The sequence below is a fragment of the Marmota flaviventris genome, chromosome 2 (genome assembly GCF_047511675.1).
Source record: "Marmota flaviventris isolate mMarFla1 chromosome 2, mMarFla1.hap1, whole genome shotgun sequence".
Classification (NCBI taxonomy): domain Eukaryota; kingdom Metazoa; phylum Chordata; class Mammalia; order Rodentia; family Sciuridae; genus Marmota; species Marmota flaviventris.
Window position 1 is genome coordinate 64,083,225 of NC_092499.1, and position 6,000 is coordinate 64,089,224.

General features: G+C 40.0%; 1 protein-coding gene across 5 annotated transcripts in view; it reads right to left on the reverse strand.

Annotated features, from left to right (window-relative positions):
• The window catches only part of Exd2 (exonuclease 3'-5' domain containing 2), a 53,325-nt gene extending 48,202 nt beyond the window's left edge, over positions 1-5,123 (reverse strand). For 2 of the 5 annotated variants that reach the window (XM_027929802.3, XM_027929803.3), the window contains exons 1-2: positions 5,035-5,089; positions 2,784-2,856 (exon numbers count right to left, since the gene is read on the reverse strand). The gene's annotated coding sequence lies outside the window, so the exon portion shown is untranslated. Of the gene's footprint in view, positions 1-2,783; positions 2,857-5,034 lie in introns of all 5 variants that reach the window. The other 3 variants (XM_071607930.1, XM_027929804.3, XM_071607931.1) reach the window with 3 other exon arrangements.
• Positions 5,124-6,000: the final 877 nt, after the last annotated feature.

A 6,000-nucleotide genomic window follows, 5' to 3' on the forward strand; every position in this document is an offset into this window, starting at 1 on the left:
TGTAACAACAAATCCCATTATTATGTATAATTATAATGCACCAATAAAAATTATGAGGGGAAAAGTTACCATATGACCCAGCAATTTCACTCCCAGATATATATCCAAGGGAAATTAAAACATGCCATACTATAAAGTTCATAGCAATATTATTTACAATAGCCCAAAAGTGGAAACACAAATGTTCATTAGCTGATGAAAGGATACATAAAATGCAGCGCATCTACATGTTATGGCTTGACTGTGTCATCCAAAAAGACTCCTGTGAATGTGACCTTATTTGGAATCAGGGTCTTTCTAGATGTAATTAAATTAGGATGAGGTCATACTAGAGTAGGGTGGATTCTTAATCCAACATGACTGCTGTCCTATAGGAAGAGAAGAGACCCCGGGGTCAAATGTGAAGACAGACATGCAGGAAAGAAGACTTGTGATGACAGAGGCAGAGACTGGAGTTACGCAACCACAAACCAAGGAAGACCAAGGACTGCCAACAACCACAGGAGCTAGGAAGAGGCAAGGAAGGATGCTCCCCCAGAGCCTGGGAGTGGCGCGGTCCCACGGACACCTTCATAATAACTTTCTAGCTTCCCGAAACGGGAAAGAATACATTTACACTGTCAGTCACCCAGTTTGTGTTGCTTTGTTACTATAGCCCTAGGAGACAAATACACCATCGGATGGAATTTTATTCAGCAATAAGACAGACTGGACCTTGAAAACATTAAATGGAAGAAGCTAGTCACAAAAGACCACATCATCTTTTTTTTTACACACCTTGTCTTATTCCCTTTATACAAATATCCAGATCTATACAGACAGAACAATGAGAGGTTGGCTAGAGCTAGGGCATCGGGGGAGCTGGGAATGGGGAGTGACTGCAAATGGGTATGGGCTTCTTTGGGGGTAATAAAAATGTTCTACATTTAGATTGTACTGATGGTGTCACAACTCTGTGAATATACTAAAATTCAATGAATTATACAGTTTGATAATGAATTATATGACATATGAATTGCCTCTGAATAAAACCACAGAAAAATATTTTGACAAGTTGATTCTAAAATTAATCTGTAAAGAAAACCAATAGCTGAAAACCTGTTTTTTAAAATATTGGAGTATGCCAGTAACTCAGTTGAGGCAGGAGAATCACAAGCTCAAGGTCAGTCCCAGTACTTAATGAAACCTTCAGCAACTTAGCAAGACTCTTGTCTCAAAAAAAAATTATTTATTTATTTATTTTAGTTTCCAGTGGACACAACATCTTTATTTTATTTTTATGTGGTGCTGAAGATCGAACCCAGCGCCCCGCACATGCCAGGCAAGCGCGTTACCGCTTGAGCCACATCCCCAGCCCTCAAAAAACTTTTTAAAAAAAGGACTGGAGATGTATTTAGTGGTAAAGTGCCTCTGGGTTTAAACCCCAGAGAGAGCATGGAAGCTGACAAATTATGTGATTTCCAGGAAAATAATCACTTGGGAGTATTTACTAGATCGAAAATATAACATACGGTTCACTATAGGATGTGATGGTTTTGGGGTCCAGCAATACAGAAAATTAGTCCACAGAACAGAGTCAAAAAATAGATCTTGTTTGTGTGAGATAACAGTATACAATAAATATGGCATTTCAGATTAACAGCTTAAGAGTGGATGATATACAAAGTGACACTATTTAGAAAATAATAATTATACACATGCATACACACACACCAATTCTAGAGAAATTAAAGAAAACCTCAAAAATATCCTATAACTATTTTTTCTCCAATAAATTGTATAAAAACAATTTATTGGAGAAAAAATAGTTATAGGAGAAAACGCTGCTCTATCTTACAATAGAGTAGGATATTTTAACCTCAGCAAAACCGACATTTTAAGTTGAAAAATTTCTGCATTGGGGGAGCACTGTCCTGTGCATTGTGGGATGTAGAGCAGCATCCCTGACTTCCACTCATCAGGTGATAATAACAGCAACCCTTCAGCTGAACAACCAAAAAATGTCTCCAGACATCACTAATGGGTCCATAAGGCAACAAACCCTCTCCCGTTCTGAGAACCAATGGGGTAAGAAATGATTGGGGGGGGGGCTGGGATTGTGGTTCAGTGGTAGAGCACTCGCCTAGCACAGGCAGGACCTGGGTTCAATCCTCAGCACCACATTAAAAATAAATAAATAAAGGCATTGTGTTGTGCATCTACATCTAAATAAAATACAAAAAAAGGGCTGGGGATATGGCTACATCTACACCTAAAATAAAATATAAAAATATACATCCTTAAATAAAAAAAAAAAAGAAAGAAATGATAGCCACAAAGCACAAACACACACAGAAAAGACTGGTTCATGTAAACATTAAATGCAAAGCTTTGTTTCAACAGGATGCCTTAAAGTTAAGCGACAAGGAACAACTTTTAAAAGTATTAAGTTGGGAATAAATATTTAAAACACACATAAATGACAAAAGATTAAAATCCAGTACAACAAGAAAAAGTCAATCCACCAGAAAAAAATTCTCAAGAGAGGAATTACAAATGGCTGACTGTGAAAAGATTCTGAATCTCAACAGGAATTAGGGGAATACAAACTACAATAGCAATAAGAGATCATTTTGCATCCATCAGACGGCAAAAAAAAAAAAAAAAGACATCAAATATTTAAAAGAGCCTGTGTGAAATTGGTATTACTATACACTATGGTAGGTAGTTTGGCATTACTAAACATCCACACCCTCCTATCCAGCAATTCCATCTAAGTAAAACTATCCTTGAGAAATGCTCACCTGGGCACACAGAGACATGTGAACTGATGTTCTTTGCACAACACGGGTCCAACAGTGAAAAACTGGAAACAACCTACGGAATTTTACACAATCTGCAATGTTAAAGTACTATGGAACTTAGCAAAAAGAATGAATAGGTTGAGGGGCTGGAGCTGGGGCTCAGCAGTAGCACACTTGCCTGGAATGTGTGAGGTACTAGGTTCAATTCTCAGAACCGCATATAAATAAATAAGTAAAAATAAAGGTCTATCAACAACTAAAGAAAATTAAAAAAATAATAATGAATAGATTGATCTCTATAGTGACAAGAAATATTTTTTTAAGAGAGAGGGAGAGAGAGAGAATTTTTTTTTAATATTTATTTTTTTTTAGTTTTCGGCGGACACGACATCTTTCTTTGTATGTGGTGCTGAGGATCGAACCCAGGCCGCACGCATGCCAGGCGAGCGCGCTACCGCTTGAGCCACATCCCCAGCCCCACATTTTTATATTTTAAGACCCATTTTTTAAAAAAAAAATTTTTTAGTTATCAAAGGACCTTTTTTAAAAAAAAAATTATTATTTATATGCGGTGCTGAGAATTAAACCCAGTGCCTCACACATAACTAGGCAAGCTCTCTACCACTGAGCCATAACCCCAGCCCTCAAGATCCATTTTTAAGCACAAAACATCAAGTTGCAGAATACAGACAATATGCTATATTTGTGAAAAAAATACACATTTGTAAAAGATTTAACACGAAATCTTACAAATATATATATCTTACCTGTACACACACTAGTCAATAAACATAAAGAAAAAGAAATTTAAAAAATACAACCCAAAGTGATAACAGTTCTTACTTCTGGGTAAAGGGCTAGTAAAGAAAAAAAGATAAGAAATAGAAAAAATAGGGTTGGGGTTGTAGCTCAGTGGCAGAGTGCTTGCCTAGCACTTGTGAGGCACTGGGTTCAATCCTCAGCACCACATTAAAATAAATAAATAAAATAAAGGCACTGTGTCCATCGACAACTAAGAAAAGAAACAGAAAAAATATATAGAGAGGACCTGTCTTGCTTAAATTTTTTTCCGGGGCTGGGGCTGTAGCAGAGCCCTTGCCTAGCAGCACCACATAAAAATAAAGGCATTCTGTCCATCTACAGCTACAGGGGAAAAACAAAAACAAAAAACAGCTACTGGGGAGGCTGAGACCTGAAGATCGCAAGTTCAAAGTCAGCATGAACAACTGGTCGAGACCCTGTCTTAAAAAAAAAAAATTTAAAAAGGTTGGGGATGTAGCTCAGTGGTGAAGTGCCCTGGGTTCAATCCCCAGTACGGACAGAAAGACAGAAAAACCTATAGACAACAATTTTCCATGATTTTTTGCACAAGATTGAATGCTTATAGTACAATGAATGCCTTAAAAGATACATTTTTATATCTTTTTTATAACAATTTAGACGAGACCAAATTTAATCGTTCCTCCCCGCTATTAAACCGCTTTTTTCCCCACTTTCTAATCCAGATAATGAACACAACCTTTCGGAGCTGGGGACGTAGCTCAGCGGCAGGGCGCTTGCCTAGCATTTGTGAGGCCCTGGGTTCAATCCCCAGCACCACAAAAAGGACCATACAGAAAAAAAAAAAAGAATAAACAAACAAAGACTTCCCGTTGCAACTCCTGGCACAAAGTGGGTTTATTAAGAAGCCTGTTTAAGGGCTTGGGTTTGTTTGTACTTAAACGTGCGAGTGTCAGTTTTATAATAAATATCTATGAAGGTTCTCGTTCGGCTCTGTCTCGCAGGTGATGGGTGCGGGGTTGGTCCCCACGACTCCAGGAGAGGCTGTAGCTGCGGAGGCGAGGAACACGGCCGAGGAGTTGGCGAGGCGGCCGCACGGCCTCTTTTCAGCTGATTGGATCAGGGAGCCCCAAGGGCTTGGAAGATCCTCCCCAAAAGGGAAGAAGGGATCGAAGGAGCCGACGGGGAGGGCGTGAGAGGGCCCAGGGCCGGGACCTGAAGTCTCCCGGGGAACCTGGATGCTGATCCGCCCCCGCCCTGGGGTTGGGGAGACCTGGAGGCCGCGCCCGAAGGCGGAGAGAGGGGCAGGACCAACTCGCTTGGGGACAGCGTGCTCCCCGCAAATCACTCACCCACGCACACAGTGATGTCCCTAACATCACCACACCACCCTTCCTGTCGACGCTAAAAAACCCCTCCGCCTGATACACAGGAACAGTGAAGGCTTCGCTAGTCCCTCAGCTTCACTCACCTGCGGCCTCAGACTGGGCCTGAACACCTGAGGCACCTCATCTCTCCCTGAAAAGCTGGAACCTTCGCGACCGCCTGCGCTCACCCACCCGGATCCACTAGGACCGTAACCACTTCCGGTCCAACTGCGGACCGGGAAGACGTAACCCCAGTCGGAGTGGGGGACTGGGCGACGCCATCTTGTACGGAAGCTGCGGGGAAGCTGTTGTATCTTCAGCTTCTATACTGTTGAACAAAAAAGGACTGTTAAAAGTTGGAAAGGAGGAATGTCTTTTCAGGAAAATGGTGTTTTTGTTTCTGGGAAGGTATTTTAGTTCTTTTCATTTTGGTTTTGGAGAGAGAAGTCGAGAACTCTCACAGGATGCAATGTAAAACATCTAATTTTCATTCTTTATTATCCTGGGTAGTGTTTTTCTACTACATTAAATTTTTTGACTTTTTAAATGATGAAAGTGTACATTAATTTTTTTGACTTTTTAAATGATGAAATGAATAGGAGAGACAGTGTATTTATTTTTAAAATATTTTTTAGTTATAGATGAATGCAATATCTTTATTTTGTTTATTTATTTTTAAGTGGTGCTGAGGATCGAACCCAGTGCCTCCCATGTGCGAGGCAGGCGCTCTGCCACTGAGCCGCAGCCCAAGAGACACTGTATTTAAATAATGTATTCCTCATTAACAGTGCATATTATCTGACGGCCATTAATAATTTCTACCATCTTTTATAACAATAACCATAATACCTATTTATATATTAAATCATTCATTCGGTATTTTTTTAATATTTATTTTTTAGTTGTAGGTGGTGGACACAATATCTTTATTTCATTTTTATGTGGTGCTGAGGATCGAACCCAGTGCCTCACAAGTGCTAGGCGAGCACTCTATCACTGAACCACAAGTCCAGCCCCGTTCATTCAGTCTTTGGTAGCAGTTATTATATGTGAGCCAACTAATATGTGCT